Here is an 18,669-nt window from a genome sequence, read left to right on the forward strand (position 1 = left end):
AATTAATTGAGAAATACTGCTACAAGCAGCAGGGTTGAGTACTGTACAGATACCCCGTTTGAAAAACAAATAATAATGGAACAAGAGATAAGCTATTTCAACAGTCCTCTCTTTACCATAGCAACCACGGCATAAAAAAGATGATGGCCAAGGAAAGCTGGTACAGTGGAAAGAATACTGATTTTCAAGTCAGAAGACAAGGACTCAAATACCACTGTATTTATTACAAATTGTGAGCTTAGGCAAGTCACTTAAATCCCTTGGTCTCAGTTTCCCCATCTATAAAATGAAGGAATTGGACAAGATGGTCTCTGAGGTGCCTTCCAGTTTTACATCTATGATTCTATGATCTTTTTTTTTTAAACCAAAGATCATGGAGGATATCCTGATAAGAGTATGATTAGAAAAAGGGATCCCTATAATTGGTAAGTCTTCTAGACACTCCCATTTGTAAATAGAATTCTGATGACCATCCAATCCAATAGTATAATATTTTCATTTATTATGAAAGTACAAGGAGATAGGCATGGAATGGTAATCATATTCTTCAAAGGACATTTCAAAGAATCTCAGGAAATTGATTCATTTTTGTCAGTTATTCAATTCTTCGGGTTGCTAAAATATATTTTCTACCCATTTTTAGTGCCCATCACTTTATTCTTACTTATGCTGCTCAGGTCCAGCCCATCATTTCTCACTCTATTAAAGCAAACCCCTTCGATATCACTATGATGTGATCTGGGTAGAAAAAATGATGATGCTTATTGCCCAAGCACTCTTTAAGACTTGTTTTCACCTTTCTCATTCCTCCAGCTAAGTATAGCAGGAGTTGACAAACTTTAGTCCATGGCCAAATCCAGTCTGCCACCTGGTTTTAGTGTAGTCCAGGAATTAAAAATGGTTTTTATATTTTTAAATATTAAAAGTTATTCTTAATTCATATGTCATATAAAAATAGGCAATGGGAGAGATTTGGTCATCAAGCTGAAATTTGTAGATCCCTGTTCTATAGCACTTTATATAGTAAATCAGAATAAAGGCTATTGTCTTTTTCAAGCCTATATCCCCCACCTTTTTTCTGTCTATAAACCATCCTGCCCTTTCCTTTTTTCTTTTTTTTTTTTAATATTAGTAGTATTTTATTTTTCCAAATACATGCAAAGATAGTTTTCAACATCTTTAATCTTGTATTCCAAATTTTTCTCTCTCTCCCAAGACAGCACCATCCTGCCCATTCTACTTACAGTGTCCTTTGATCTAGAATTTTATCTTTCCTACTATTCTCAGATAGCATGGTCTAACACCCTTACACAGAGTTTAATTTAGTTTGTTCCAGACTATTGATATAAGGATGGTGTAAGGAATCTTTAGTGAAGAAACTTCCTTTACTGATGCAGAACAGAACTATTCTCTGACTTGTGATCTTAAGAGATTTGCCTGAGAATATGATAGGTTAAATGACTGACTTACTCCCAGGCCTTGCTGACTCCAGATTGGTTCTCCATCCCTTTCACCATATTATTTCTATCCTTCACAAAATCTGATGGTCTAGAGGAACTAATGAATAACAATGTGGTACATTAGAAAAAGTGTTGGATTTTGAACCAAACTTGGGCTCAAGTTTGTATCTCTATTACTTACTCTATTACTCTCTACCAGTTTGAACTTGAGCAAACCACTCGAACCCTTAGAGTTTTTAGTTTTTATTTGCCAATAAGGAGATTTTACAAGATAATTTCCAAGGTTCCATAATGACTTTACTATGAATGTACTCCAATAAATCCCCCAAAAGATGGTTACAATAACTCATTCATTGCCCATTCTATACAATTCTTCTCTTCCTGTAAAACCACACCAAATGTCCCACAGCCTTTCTCTGCTTTCTCCTGACATAGTGATCATATCAATGGAACAGTTCATCAATTACTTCTTGCTTTGACCACATGAACAGCTAGTCAATAGGTATTTATTAAGGCCATACTGCTTACCAAGTCCTATGTTAAGTGCTGAGGATCCAAAGAAAGGAAATGACATAAAAACAATCATTTACATTCTAATAAGGGAACCAAGATGTAAAGAAATAGGTCCATATGGGATATCTAGAATGAATAAATAAAAAGTAATCTTAGGAAGGAAAACACTAAAAGTGGGAATGACCAGGAAAGACCTCCTGTAGAAGGTAACATTTGAGCTGAGACTTCAATGAAGTCAGGAAATTTTTAAGAGGTAGAATTGCATAATGTGAGTTTTCTAGGTATGGGGAACAGTAAGTGCAAAGATAAAAACATGGGAAACAGTGTCATCTGCAAAGAATAATACATACAGGGCAGTAAAGTATAAAAAGACCAGAAAGGTACAAAAGGGGCTGAATTGTAAAACAAAAAACAAAAAACACTTTAACAAAAGATGTAATTAATAGGGAGAGTGGAGTTTGAACAGGGAGGCTGATACTATCAGTCCTTTACTTTAGGAAAAACATTTGGCAGCTGTATGGAAGATAGCTTAGAGAATTAGAAGATTTTAGGCAGAGATTTTTTTCAAGTCAAATTTCTTTGATGACATTAAAAAAAAAGGATCTTCATGTATATAAGCTTATATTTGATGCATTAGAGCTGCCTGTTCACATTTACTACAATCACTTCAATGATTTTGGGATGATCATCACCTCCAATTACTCAGAGACAGTAGTAGTCATGATGTAAAACCATACAACATCACCGGAAGAATATTAATGTTAAAAAGATAGATCGTTGTTTCAGAAAGAAGCTATGTGAGGGTGGGGGTAGAGATGTAGTGTCATTAAAAGAACCACAGCATTCAGTTTCCAAAAGGTAATCTAGACCACTCTTCTCTCTTCATTTTTTCAGTTCTAGGTATGGTTTATTATCTATTTGTTGTTTGTCCAAAATTTTTATGCTGAAGGATCGGCAGTGTCTATTCAAATGCATATAATAATTTGTACAATAGGCATTCTTCATTCACTTGTTTTTTCCAGTATGGTAAGGGTTCTTTTGAGTGATTACATTTATATATTTCTGTGAACATACGGCCTTCTGAACAAGGTTTTACTCTTACCTATCATGAAAGTGCTATAGGAAAGAGCATTTGTGGATTTGAATTGTTCAGGAGCATTAATTTTTTTCTAAACATAATGAACATCAAATAAAAAGAATATTTTCGTGTACAAAAAAGAGTAGACATCAAAACGCAAATCTCTACTACATAGTTTCTTTTTCCACTTTAAGTATATTATCCAACATGTTACTTTCAAAGCAGAATATCCTACTTATTGGTTTGCATCAGAACTTCCTGTTTGCTTCTGTTGTATTAAAATGTTTCAATGACTTTCTTTTCTTTCTTTTAAAATAACACTATTGCTAGATCCCCACTCTCCATCAAATTCCCTCCCCCCAATAAAAAAAAAGGACAAACACAATTCTTGTAACAAATAAAAAGTCAAACAAAACAAATTCATACAATGCCCATGTCCAAAAAAAATATCTTATTCTGAATCTTAAGAATTCTTTGGCAGATCAATGAATTGGGCATGCAAAATTAAATTTATACAATAAATTTAAAATCCCCAATTAAACACCAAATTGGTAATTCTGGAAATCAAAGAAGAGATTAATAAAATTTAAAGCAAGAAAACCATTGAAATAATAAATAAAACTAGGAGCTGATTTATGGGGGCGGGGGGGGAAAGACACAACAAAACAGATAAAATGCTGGTTAGTTTGATTTTTTTAAAAAAGAATTAAGAAAATGAAATTACCAGCATCAAAAATGAAAAGGGTAAATTAACCACCAATGGAAAAGAAATTAAAGCAATTATTATTATGTAATGCCCAAATACATGCCAATAAACCAACCAACCTAGGTAAAACAGATAAATATTCACAAAACTATAAATTACCGAGATTATCAGAAAAGTAGTTAGAATACTTAAATAACTTTGGAAGGGTGTAGAGGAAATGGAAGGGTGTGGAAGGAATTGAACAAGTCATCAATGAGCTCCTGAAGAAAAAAATCAGTAGGACCCAATAGATTCACAAGTGAATTCCACCAAATATTTAAAGAAAAATTAATTCTAATACTTGTGCTCTCTCTGTGTGTACACACACACATACACACACACACGAAAAATAGACAAAGAAGAAATCCTACTAAATTTCTTTTATGACACAAATATAGTGCTGATAAATAAACCAGGAAGTACAAAAACAGAGAAAGAAAACTGTAGATGAATTTCTCTAAAACTGATATAAAATTTTAAGTAAAATACTAATAAGTACATTACAGCAATGTATCACAAAGATCATCACCTGGACATAGAGGTGAGATTTATACTAGGAATGCAGCAGCTAGTTCAATATTAGGAAAACTACCAATGTAACTGAACATATCAATATAAAACTGACAAATCATATCATTACCTCAATAGTTGCAGAAAAAAGCTTCTGACAAAATACAACACTCATTCCTATTAAAAACACCAGTAAGCATAGGAATAAATGGAATTTTCCTTAAAATGATATTTAGTATCTATCTAAAAGCATAAGCAAGCATTATCAGTAACAGAAATAAGCTAGAATCCTTCTAGCTTCAGAAGTAAAGCAAGAATGACCATTATTGTCAGTATTATTCAATATTGTATTATATTAGAAATGTGCGCTAAAGCAGTAAGAGAAGAAAAAAAGGAATTAGAATAGAAAATGGAGAAATATCACTCTTTGCAGATGATATGATAGTAGACTTGGAGAATTCTAGAAAACCAATTAAAAAACTAGTTTAATTACAACTTTAGAAAAGTTACAGTATATTAAAGAAACCCACATATATCATTATTATATATACACACATACACACATACCTACACACACACACTCATACCTATACCTACACATATACACAAACACACACACACACACACACACTTCAACAAAATTCAACAGCAAGAGACAGAAAGGGAAACTCCATTTAAAATACTTGCAGATAATATAAAATACTTCGGAATCTACCTACCAGGAACAATAATGAATATAACAAAACACTTTACATATAACTAAAGCCAAACAATTAGAAAAATAATAATTGCTCAAGGGTTGGCTAGACCCATATAACAAATATGACAATTCTACCTGAATTAAATTACTTATTTAGTGACATATCGACCAAACAACCAAAAAATTATTTTAAAGAACCAGAAAAAATAAAAACAAAATGATCATCTGAAAGAACAAAAAGTCACAAATATCAAGGGAATAGATGAAAAAAACATAAAGGAAGGTGGCCTAGCTATGCAAGACTTCAAACTATAAGAGATCATCAAAACAATCTGGACTAGCTAAGAAATAAACTGGTGGATCAATGGAATAAATTAGTTATACAATATAGAATAGTAAATGACCATAGTAGTCTAATGTTTGATAAACCCAAAGACCAAGCATTTGGATAAAACCCCACTATTTGACAAAAACTATTGGGAAAATTGGAAAGTAATTTGGTAGAAATTAGGTATGGACTAACATGTCACACTATATACCAAGATATGATCAAAATGGGTACATAATAACTTGTATCAGATTGTTTGCTATCTCGTGGAAGGGGAAGGTAAAAGAGAGAGAAAAAATTTGGAACAAAATCTTACAGAAATGAATGTTGAAAGCTATCTTTATATTTAGAAAAATAAAATGCCACTGAGGAAAAACGAATAATTAAATATATAATCCTTTTTTAAAAAAGTACATGATTTAGACACAAAGAAAAATACTACAAAAAATTAGGGAAGTATACAACAGTTTACATGTCAGCTCTATGGATAAAGGAAGAATTTAGACTAAACAAGAGGACATAAAATGGAAAATTTTGATTACTTTAAATTAAAATCAAATTTAAAACATCTTAGACAAACAAAACCAATGAAGCCAAAATTAGAAGGAAAGGAGAAAACTGAACGGGAGTGTAGAAATTTCAGCAAAGTTTTGCTGAATTTTTTCTCTGATAAATGCCACATTTCTCAAATATATAGAGAATTGAATTGTGAATTACATCCAGCTATTCAGGAGATAAGCAGCATGTTTTATCACTGAACCTTTAGACTTAGTCATCTATTTCACTGATCATATTTCTTGACTTTTAAAATCATTTTTCTTTATAATGTTGTTATTGTCTATTCACTTTCCTCTGCATCAGCTTCACATTTAAGTTTTCCTGGGTTTGCTTGAAATAGCTTTCCCCCTCAATTTTAAGGTGGAACAATATTCCATTATGGTTATATAGAAAAATTTATTCAGCTATTCTTTAACTTATAAACACCCTTATTTTACATAAAGGCCTTAGGTCTTTTCTCTCTCTTTTTAAATATCTCTTTTGGGGATATGGGTCTAATAGTGGTACTGCTAAGTCAAAAGGCATTCGTAGATTAGTGAATTTGAAGGTACAGTTTCAAATTGCTTTCTAGAACTGGGACAATTTACAGGTCCACAAACACTGCATTGATTGGCGTGATAGCTCATACTACTACATTTTTTGCCATTTTCTATATATATGTTTTTTTTTTTTTTTGGGGGGGGGGGAGGCGGTATCCGTAACTGATAGGATTTTCCAGGACATTTTTTTTCCACGTTTTTGTTTTTGTTGGTTGGGGTTTTGTTTTGTTTGTTTGTTTTTGCTGAAGTAATTGGAGTTAAATGACTTGCCCAGGATCACATAGCTAGGAAGTGTTAAGTATCTGAGGTCATACTTGAATTCAGATCCTCCTGACTTCAGGGCTAGTACTCTATCTACTGTACCACCTAGCTTCCCATTCAGAACATTTTTAATAAAACAATGGAAAACTCCAATTCATGCTGCACAAGGACATTTTAAATAGAATTGCCTGTTTCATCTTAAATAAACTAAATGTGCCCTAAATGCAGCATGGACACAGTGAGCTGAAAGAAGAAATATGCTGTGTAGTTGCTTAGTACATCTCTTTCCTCATGGATAGAAAACCTGAATCGAAGAACAGAAAGAACTGAAAATCAGGGACTCTAGGTAAATAACTAAGTGACTCCAGGGTGGCAACACAGAATGTGTTTTTATGCTCAGAAGCAGCTATTGCTTCAATTTGTCCCTTAGGAAGTATTCCCGCTTTGCTTGTAGTTTCCTCCCCCATCTTTCTGTCTCCAATGCCATTTTAAAGCAGGTACAATTTTGTAGAACAGAGCACAACCTGGAGATACAGTATTCTGAGGGGTTATATGTGATCAACACATTGGTAGCAATAGCTAATATTTATACACTGCCTTGTATGTACCAGGTGCAATGTTAAGGATTTTATAAATATTATTTTATTTGATCCTCACAACAACCCAGGGAGGTTAACTGCTTTATTAATCTCACTTTATAGATTAGGAAACTGAGGAAAACAGAGGTCAAATGATTTGCCCAAGCTAGTACAACAACTACTAAGTGTTGGCAGCCAAATTTAAACTCAGGTCTTCCAGCTCTATCCACTATACTACCTAGCTGCCTCTAGCAGCCATTAGCAAATATAACTATCTGAAGGACTTCATCATCTCATAGGGAATTCTTCCTTTAGGACTTTGTAATGGCAGTCCTTCATGAGTGCTATCATTGGCAGATGTATAATTTGTTTCATTTGTAATCAGAAAATCAAAGTTCTTTCTGTTAATTAAATCTTTTTTAATAGAGAAGCAGTATATGTATATTGAAAGGCATTTTGATCTATTGAATGAAATACATTTTGGTTACCAAGAAACAAGAACAGATGCATCATATATTCTCTATGCTTTTCAGTTAATTATTTGATAATAAGTAATCACCTACAATAAAATATTACTAGTGAAAGCCTGCCTAATTCTCTTCTCCTATGCTTACTGAGCATGTTGTTTATTTGTGTGCATGTGTGTTTGTGTATATACCCACATAGATAGCATATATAAAAACATATACATGTATTATCATCATCAACATTTTGTATAGATGGGAAAACAGGTATATGGATCAACAGTTATTACTATTCTCTCAGCTAATTTGAATAATAAAATGATGTGAGATTCTCTCTCTCTCTGTCTCTCTCTCTCTCTCTCACACACACACACACACACACACACCTTTTTATCGTATTCCCTTCTTACATGTGACTTGAGAATTGATCACTCAGAAGGCATTACACAGGTTGGATCCAAATAGTCTGTACTATGTGCCGGGAATGAAAAGTTAAGTCTCTATAGTCTATTTCTATGATTATATAACCTAAAATTAAGTTCAGCTAAAGGGTATCCCTTAATTAACTGGGCACCTTCCATTTAAAAATGTGTGTATATGTATGTCACACATATACACAAAGATATATATATACATATATACACACATATAAACATATGTGTATACATGTACAATTGTGTAAATGCACACATGTATAATTATGTTTTTGTTTAATTATGCATATCCATAATTATATATACATATGCAGACACACATATTTTCAGACCAAGCATGCTATCATAAATATCCAGTTATCCTGGGGAATATAATAAAAATTGACAGTTCAAATTTCCTAAAATAAAAGACAAAGTCATTGAAGTCACTCCCTTTTCACAGCTCTGAGAACATTTTGCTTAGATCATTCCTATATACTCAACAAATTCTATTTTGTATTACTCTCATTGGTATTCATAATTTACTAGCAAAACTCATGATAAACTCATTCTGTGCAGGAATTGTGTCTTCTTTATTATCCAAAGCACCCACCACAAAGCCTTGGCACACAGAAGACATATTTTTAAACTACTGAATTGAATTGACTTTTTATGGTAAAATAACAAAGCATCCTCTCTCACATTTGTCTGCTGAATGGTTAACAGCTCAATAAACAGCTGTCTAGAGATGAGCAATGTATAATTGCCAAAAAACCTAAGACTCAAGAAAGAAAACTATTTGCTCCTTGGATATCATTTTTCAACTTAATCCTTTGCGACTGCACATAATGTTTACATGCTACTAAAACCTTGGATCCTCCTTATTTGTAGTCACTGTTCTTTATGCTAGAAAAGACTCTAGGCAGGTCTGTCTAACTGGTAGGCAAGAGGATGGTGGTTATGAGACTATTCTCACTAAAGGTTATTTTAAGGAGAGATTAGTTAACTATTTCCTGATATTGAAGTAAAATTATCACTCAAATGAGATAGTTTGATGTGGCAAATAATATCCTAGCACACAGTATACTCCCTCCAAAGAAGATGCTAATAAGTCTATTGACCAAGAAATAAAATAAGAAGAAAATCTTAAATGATAAAATAAAATATAGTACAGGGCCAGACACACTTGTTGTGACTGACTCTTCATGACCTCATTTGGGGTTTTCTTGGCAAAGATACTGGACTGGTTTGTCATTTCCTTCTGTTTATTTTACAGATGAGGAAACTTGAGGCAATTAGAGCTAAGTGACTTATTCAGGATTACACAGCTAGTAAATGAATTCAGAAAAATGAGTCTTCTTACTTCTAAGCCCAGTACTCTATTCACTGTGCCACCTACCTGCCCAGGCACAAAATAATCACTTAATAAAAGCTTTACCTATAAAATATGTACTAAAGGTCACAAAATAAAATCCTCACCTATTAGTGGGGAGAGATGGATACAAATTCCAATTCTAATGATTATTAGCTGTGTTACTACAAGCAAACTACTAATCTCTCTAAACCTTAAATTCTTATCCATAAAATGAGAGAAGCGGATTATATTGTGACTTAATCTTTTTTGAGGCATGGAATTCTATATGAAGTCTGGCAAAGCCTACAAAATCCCCTCAGAATGATATTTTTAAATAATTTCAAAGGAAATAAATTCTATTGAAATACAATTATGAAAAAAATTAAAGTAGCTTGCTCAAGGTTTCCATGACTAATATGTGACAAAAGAAATCTTCCTGATTTTCAGATCAGCTCTTTATTCACTAGAGACCAGCTGCCTTTTCACTGCTTAATAGGCAAATAGATATAAGGAGGTTTCCTCACTTTATTCATTCTTTGAGAGAGTGCATTTCTAGAGTACCTCAGAAAGTGCAAAATGCATTCCTCAACAAAATCTGGAGGATGGTAGTAAAAGCATTATTAACCCATTTTTACAGATGAGAAGCTAGGACTAAATTATCTATCTCTAAGATCCTTTTCTGTTCTAATGTTCTGTATCCTGCTTTTAAAAATTACATCAAATAGTAACAAAATCTACCTGTGCTTCAGTAACAAACAATATAAACCCAGTAACATTTTTTTCCAGATTATTGAGGGAGAAAATATAGTCATCTACAAAGCAGGAAGGTTTGTTAAAACAACATTCTCAGTCTGAATTCTGTCTGTGCAAATGCTTCCTCAACAGCACTAGTAACTTGACAGCCCTGATTTTCAAGGATATTCCCTTTTTCCCCATTACTGGGTCCAAACTAGAACATCTGGAGAGCCCTCAGAATAAGAAACAAAAAACATCAGCCCTCAAGGAAAAAGCATATCACAGAAATGGAAAAGATCTAGATTACGCATTAGGATGAAAATCAAAATCATCTAACATGACAAAATACGTAGTCCTCCTTCCTTACAAATTAAAAAAAAAAAAATTAAAGCATCCTCGCTGTTTTTTTTGAGAAGGAAATTTCTTTTAAATTCATTCCTCTGTTTCAACTCATGTACTCTTCCTAATGAATGTACAGATACAAGACACTGTGCAAGACAGAATATATTATGAGAACTCTGCTTTCATTTAAATACCAAGATCTAGCTATCTGGATCCAGCCAATCTCTTTGCCATGGATGTAGCTGTCCACTTGACCAACAAACAAACTGTTTTAAAAATATGAGAAAAGGGACTCTGTAAATCATGGATTGCTGAAAATCATGACTCTCATATCTGAGAATCATGCATACAAGCATAATTTGGCACACATCACCACATTTAGAGTTGTTTTCTTATTTGAAAACAAAGTCTATTCAAACAGTAAGATCTTTCTCTCCCCTCATTACCATGATCAGTCAGCAAACATTTATTAAGTACCTACTATTTGCCAGATAATATGCTAGGTGCTAAACAGGACACAAATCAAGTTATCTATCCTTGAAATCACTTGTGGGAGGCCTGTTAATGCAAATTTTTCTCAATCTCTTTTTCTTCCCAGTTTTGGTATTGACTAATAAGTCAATATAGGCTGAGAACAGGAGGCAGGAAAGGGCTTTCTCAATTTTTCTTCTCCTGTTCCACTCTAATATCACAAATGTAAACACAATAGTAGAAGATAGAGGGTAGGATCTGATCAAATTTCAATGGGAAGGATGAGAACAGGCAGATAACTCTTTAAGCCCTAGTCTCCACAACCTAATGATAAAGACCACAGTATGTATCATATACTACTTTGAATCTCTGTCTAAACATGAAGAGCTCAAGAGAGATTATCTCATGGGTTATTATTGTATCAAAGATTACCCAATATCTAGTTTTTTCATCAGCTAGGTAACCTTAGGGAAGAGACATCAGTCTCTTCGCCTGCTTCACATAGTCCAGGGGTCACTGCTGAAAACAGTATTCTATTTTATACTCCACAAATCATAGCAAATCCCTAACAGTCAAGATGAAACAGCTGAACTGACTCAAGCAGAAAGTATCAAACTTAAAGGGATGTTCACATTTAATAGGTGCTAAACAAAGAAAAGTTATTCACAGTATTTCTTAAAAATAGTATTTTACTTCTTGATTTAAAAAAAAAAAAACCCTGGACCTGTGATTTCATTATTTAGGGAATTCTCAGTGCTCTCTCCACCAAGATGGGTTTATATCTGCTCTGCAACATAAAAGTCTTAAAGATTGTCTAAGAGGCTTAGTAACTTGTTTAGTTTAGTAGTAGGTAACACACAGAAGGTTAACCTAACCAAATCTTCCTGACTTTCACATCATCTCCCTACATTAGAGTCCAAGCTGCTCTTTACTGCTTAATAGGCAAATATCTCTAAGAAGGGTTCTTTGTTTTATGCTTTGAGAAAGCACCTTAAATCCTTTATTTATTTATTTTGCTGAGGCAATTGGGGTTACGTGACTTGCCCAGGGTCACACAGTTAGGAAGTGTTAAGTGTCTGAAACCAATTTGAACTCAGGACCTCCTGACTTCAGGGCTGGTGCTCTATCCACTGCACCACCCAACTGCCCCAAATCTTCTAAATCTTAAAACTTCTAACGCATCTTAGAATGTGTAACATTCTCTGAATAATGATTTCTGAAAAGGGGGAGTAAAAGCATTATTAGCTTATTTTTACAGATGAGGAAACAGTCTCAAAAAGGTTAAATGACTTATCTAGAATAGAAAAACTATAGAGTTAGAATCCAAACTTCAGCCTTCTGAAGCCAAGCTGATATTTTCCTTACCATCCCTTGCTAACTCTCCACCTAAAATTATTTGATATTTCACTTATTTATTTTGGGGATGAGATATAAATGTACAAGCACCATCAGATTCCAAATAACACCCTACACAAGTATAGGACAATAACTGAGACACTACTGGCATATTTCAACAGAGAGCTGGCTCCTTTTGTTGCTGAGAAAATATTCTAGCTTGTTGCTACTTTTCTCTTAGTGACTTTTCTCTCATGTACTAGTAGTCAATGTATCCCTGTCACCACCCTTTCCTGTAATGCTGTAGTTTAGATCACAAATCAATCTGATTCATGACTGTGAATAGAATTCCCACCTGACACATCCCATTCCTGACTCTTGGATGAAATCAGGGGGCAGTCCACTCATCATGAACACTAAATGGATCCATTCATTCTGATGGTAGTGGAGAGGAGTAAAGAAAGAAACGTCCAAATGTATCTGATTTTCTATCTAAAAAAAAACATAAAACTCTAAAATCACAGCTCAAAAACTCATTCTAAGGGCTTTAAAAAAAAAACAGTATCAATAAACAATGTCAACAAAATAATACTTGTATATGACACTTGTTTATTAGCATATTGACTCATGGCATACATGCTATGATGTAATGGGCAGTGGGTCAGCAGATTTGGGTTTAAATCCCAATTCCTATTACCTATGTCACCTTGGGCAAATCACCTAAGCACTCTAGGCCTGTTTCCTCATGTAAATTAAGAATGTTGACTAAGTTGCCTTAGAGGACCTTTTAACTTTAAATCTATGAGCCTATTTAGAAGCAATTCAAATCTTCACCATCAAAGCAATATTAGCTTATTATGTGATTACAAAAAGGACTTTCTTCAATTAATAACACAGTTCTACTCTGCTTGACATTTTCAATTGGTTTATAAGAAACACATTAGCTAAAATGATGCTACCTGGGTACTTAATTCCACAGGGGGCAATGTCATAAATGGGAGATTGCAGAGTTTTGTGACTTTTGAAAGGAATTTAGTTATAATATATTAACAACATTATCATGAAATAGTGCTAATTGAAGCAGCCTTGTGTGGGGAAAGCCTATATTAAAGTAAATAACCATAAAGAAGGGAGTGTGGAACAACATACATTTATACCACTCCACAACACACACACACACACACACACACACACACCCCACATACAAACTGATTTCTCCAAAACAAAAGAAAGAACAAATGACTAATCTCTTATCAGAGCTGAGGTATTAAATATGAGGAGGAAGCTCCTATTATGTACCAAGAATTATATTAAGTCCTTTACAACTATTATCTCATTTGATCCTCACAAAAATCCAGAGAAATAGGTGCTATTATTATCCCCATTTTACAGCTGAGGAAATAGAGAAAATAAAGGGACTACACATCGAAGTGACAGACTACAGGTCCTGATTTCAGTTCTACCTGATTTCTAACCTAGAATTCTTACATTGATACCATACTGCCCTAGTATAGAAGTAGAATACAAGTACAAATTAAAGCAAGATGATTGGTTTGTTGACTATTCTATTTGGCAGCTTAGTTCAACCAAAGTATAAAATGATTATTTAAAAAGTCGTATTGATGCTAGTCTTTAAAATCACTGTTATTTCTAGATGTACCAAGCTTTCCCCAATATGAAATCCTACCTTTAAAAAAGGATAATCTTTTGTTTTTATATCACCTACCTTTGTGAATCATTTGCTCCTCCTCTTGCCCCAGCAAGCCATCCCTTATAATAAAGAATAAAAAAGAGAGAAAAAAGCAATTCAGCAAAACTAACCATTACATCAATAAAACCTGATGGCATATACAATGTTCTACACCCTAAGTTTCCTATGTCTTCAAGGAAGAGAGGGAGGTAAATTTTCTCTTTTTTACCCCCAGGGACAAGTTTGGTTGTAATAATTACAAAGCACTTAATTTTGATTTTTGTTGCTGCATGTTTTTCTTGCTGTTTATATTACTACATCCACTGTGTATAGTTTTTCCATTTACACTTCACTCTGCATCAGTTCTTCTTAATCATCATTTCTTATAATTCAGGAATATTCTATTATTTTCTGACCCCCTAAATTGTAAAATATCTTTTAATAAAGAAAAACTGATAAAGAAAAGCAATGGAAGCAATGACATGTCTGATGATATATTGAATGCTCCTAAGAGAAGCAAAGAACATTGTATTATCTGTTAACAGGACTAATATCTACTATTGCAATTGTTCAGAGCTCATTTTTTATTTAATATTCTATTCATTAGTCCTTGCATATGACTGTTCTCATGGTTCTACATCAAGAGTTATTTTTTTTTGCAAACTTTACCATCATCCTTAAAACTAAGCAGACTGAACTAACATGAAATATTAAGAGCACAAGATAATAAGAGAGGTTGGAATGGCAACTTACTTATAGTCAGTATAAATCTTTTTTAGACAAGATCATTTTTCATGTTTTGTCTCTTTTGTTGGGTAGGTTTCATGATTACTAGTGAATTCCTCTTAAGCCTTTGCTGTTAAAAAGCAAACAAATCTGCAGCCTCAGATGTGTCTTATTCATACACTAGGGTAGGTTTATAAATCCAATTAAAGAGTAAGCTAAACAAAAAAGATGGCAGCTATAAGTTTTTAAGGATACTCAGAAGAGAGACTAGTTTCCTTTTACTCATGCTGGCTAAAGCATCATTTCCAGATGCTTCTAATTTTCATCAGGTAGTGGCTGACTAATTAGCCACATTTATGAATCAACATTGGGGGTAATCCCAAACAGTAATTAAAAAAATTTTTTTCTCTATGGTTCAGGAAGGAAATGTGATTTTTTTCTTTCATTTTCTTTTAAAGTTTATGGATTTTACATATGAATGGAATGGCACACTATTGTGCAATAAGAAATAATGAATAGGCAGACTTCAGAAAAACCTAGGACGATTCATATGAACTGATACAAAGTGAAATGAGCAAAATCAGGAAAACATTGTATACAGCATCAACAACACTGTATGATGATCAATTATGACTGATTCAGCTCTTCTCAGCAATACAACGATCCAAAATAAATACAAAGGACTCAAAAAGAAATTACTATCCACAACCAGATCCCCCCCAAAAAAAAAAAAAAAAAAAAAAAAAACTAATGGACTCTGAATGCAATTTGAAGAATATTTTTTTCAATTACTTTGTTCTTTCTCAAGTCTTGATAAATTTTTTTGGGGGGGAGAAGGGGTCTGCTGCTTCTTTTACAACCATGACTAATATACAAATATGCTTTACACAATAAACTAAATCAAACTACCTACCATCTTCAGAAAAGGGAAGGGGAGAAAGGGAGGGGAAAAGCTTTGAAATGAAACTTGCAAAAATGAATGCTATGATAAATGTGGAAATATGTTTAGAAGAGGTGCAAAAAGTTGGATTTCACCTGATGTCTGGGGAAGGTGGGGAAGGAGGGAGAAAAATTTGGAACACAAGGTTTTTCAGGGATGAATGTTGAAAACTGTGCATATATTTTGAAAAAAGTTGTTATTATTTTAAAAAATAAATAAAAATGAATGCTAAATTTTTTATAATGCATTTAGGGAAAAAATAAAATACTATTATGTTAAAAACATTAATATAAAAGTAGAAAAAATGGTTATGGATTATCTTTTCCAAAGAGTAGGTGAGAGTGAGAGAAACTTGTTTTGGAGGAATCTGACTCTGACCAACTAAGTTGATGAACAGAGAAGGTTCTGAAAACGTAGGCCAAAAAAATCAACTGTGTAAGCAAAGTATGGGAAAACTGAATTAGAAAGCATATCCTATGATAAAGACTGGGCTTTTACTAAGTAAAATAGGTTTGGATTCAAAAGACTCAGGTTCGAAAATTGACTCTACTACTTCCTATTCATGTGAACCTGTACAAATCTTTCAATAATTCTGAATCTGTGTTTCAACAACAATAAGATAGATGTAACAATATCTCTATTAATTTTTATACACAGTTGTGGTAAAATGATTTTTAAACCTTAATGCACTATATAAATGTCACTGGAGTAAGTACTCGCTCCACTAGTACAGATTGCAACCATCCCATGTCTTCTTCTTTTTTTTTTTTAAAGAAATAAAATAAAACAAAATAAAAAAGGAATAAAACAATAATTTTCATAACATAGTATAATAAGAAGATGATTGTACATGAAACTACAAATCCATTATGTACAACTTGCAATTCCTTTCAAATATATAAGAAAGTTATTATGTAAATTTCTTTTTTTCCTTCCCCCTACAGCCCTAGAAATGGCTATCCTTTGTTACAAATAAGTATGTGTATACATACATACTCACACACACACACACACGTAAAATTATTCTACATATACTTCTATTTGTCAATTTTGTCTCTTACTGCAGTTAGCGTCTTTCTTTATATGTTATTTTATAGCTAATTTAAGTATCTATAACAGTCAAAATGATTTGTCTTCTAATCTTATGGGATTGTTTTTTTTTTCATTCTGTCAATTCTACATAGGAAATCACACACTAGAAGCCTTTCTTTAGTTCTTTTAATATCAGGGGTACTAATATAATACTTGATCTAACCATCTGTTGTCACTCAATATTGGTTATAGTATTGTTGTTGTTATTCTTATATAACTTGTGCCCCAGCAATATAATGCTGTTAATTTTGAAAGTAGATCAACATCATAATACTAAGGCAGAATGTAAAACATAAATCACAATATGCAAGAGAGACTGGGGAACAGTATGAGTCATGATGGCAATGTGGCCATGATAGCATGAGGAATCCAGGGTTCCCAGATGTATATGGAAATCTGTAGCTAAACAGTCTTATTTCTGTGCATCCTTAGGAAAGGGAGTTTTGGGAATATGACTAGTCTGTCCTAGGGCTATTTAAGTTGTCATAAGTGGAAACCAGGGCAATAAAATCAGTTGGCTAATGGCCAATAATGAAATCAATTGTATCAAGCCTCAGCTGTGTCCCTGACATATTTTATAACTTATGTATTTCCTCTTTCCATTGGAAGACACCTCTGGCTTCAGCAGAAAATTGTAAAATAATAGGGATAGTTGCCTCAATATTTAAGTCCATGACCATTTATTGGGGATGTCAAAGGGAGGATTCATGCTTCAAATAAAAACTGGACTAGGGTGTGATAATAAATGTTTAACAGTTGGCTCTCTGTGGAGGGAAAATGTGCCCACGGTACATTTTTAAGTTTGATCATTCATTAATATTTTCTTTATCACTTTTTCAAATCTATAAATAATCTAAAAACTGATCTGAAGTATTTGCAAATTTCCAGAGTGCAAATGCTTATACTGAAATTGTAACAATCTGCCCTTATGAAGCTATTGGAACTGGTTCCAACTTCTAAGATTCCTTCCAAGGAATACAGGTCCTATGCTTCTATCAGTTAGTTGATTGTTTGCCCTAATTTTGTTTCCTAGTCTCTGGCTTACATCAAAAGTTGCTGTAAAAATATATTGTAAACTGTCTTTTGCTTCATTTTGTATCCTCATTACTTGAAACAGAACTTAGCACATCATAGGAACTTAATGTTTATTGATAGATTTGCTTGACTCCAAGATGTCTAGGTATATATTGATAACCACTTCAATCTATCTCCCATACTCCAAAATTTACCTGCAGGGGTAGGGATTTGATTCTCTTCTGATTTATTCACAACTTTTCAACTACCTCCTCATGTGAAATTAGTCAGAATAAATACAGAAGCTATCTTCTTTCATTCTAAAGTCTTTATTTTACAAGTAGATCAATACTTTAACCCACCAAATTAGTATATCCTGGAAGCAATTACAAAGAAGATCACAATGGGTTATAAAATAGGGAGAGACCTTAGAACCAAACCTACTTAGCTATGACAGTTCTGCCTTAAGCTTTTAATGACTGGGTTGCTGATTTTCTGTAAGTAAGCACAATATAGTAAAAGTGTGAACTAACAATAATGAGCATTATGCCCTTTACTTCATTCAATTTTGATCTGTAATTTCTTGATTAAGTTCTTACAACTAGCATAGTAATTAAGATGATATCACTATGGCAGAGGTTCTTAACATGAATGAACTTAAGTTTTAAAAAATATTTTGACAACTCCATTTCAATATAATACCACCTAGCATTTACATAGTATTTTTACAAATATCACCTCATTTTATCCTTACAGCAACCCTGGAAGGTAAGTGCCATTATCATCCCCATTTTACAGATCAGGATATAATTTGTTTCCTTTA

The 18,669-nt window shown here is 33.2% G+C and overlaps 1 protein-coding gene across 1 annotated transcript in view; it reads right to left on the bottom strand.

The window, feature by feature from the left end:
• The window catches only part of ANKRD6 (ankyrin repeat domain 6), a 198,144-nt gene that overhangs the window by 133,378 nt on the left and 46,097 nt on the right, over positions 1-18,669 (bottom strand). The window contains exon 2 of the mRNA XM_031964524.1: positions 14,111-14,154. The gene's annotated coding sequence lies outside the window, so the exon portion shown is untranslated. The remainder of the gene's footprint in view (positions 1-14,110; positions 14,155-18,669) is intronic.

The sequence above is a fragment of the Sarcophilus harrisii genome, chromosome 4, assembly GCF_902635505.1.
Source record: "Sarcophilus harrisii chromosome 4, mSarHar1.11, whole genome shotgun sequence".
Classification (NCBI taxonomy): Eukaryota; Metazoa; Chordata; class Mammalia; order Dasyuromorphia; family Dasyuridae; genus Sarcophilus; species Sarcophilus harrisii.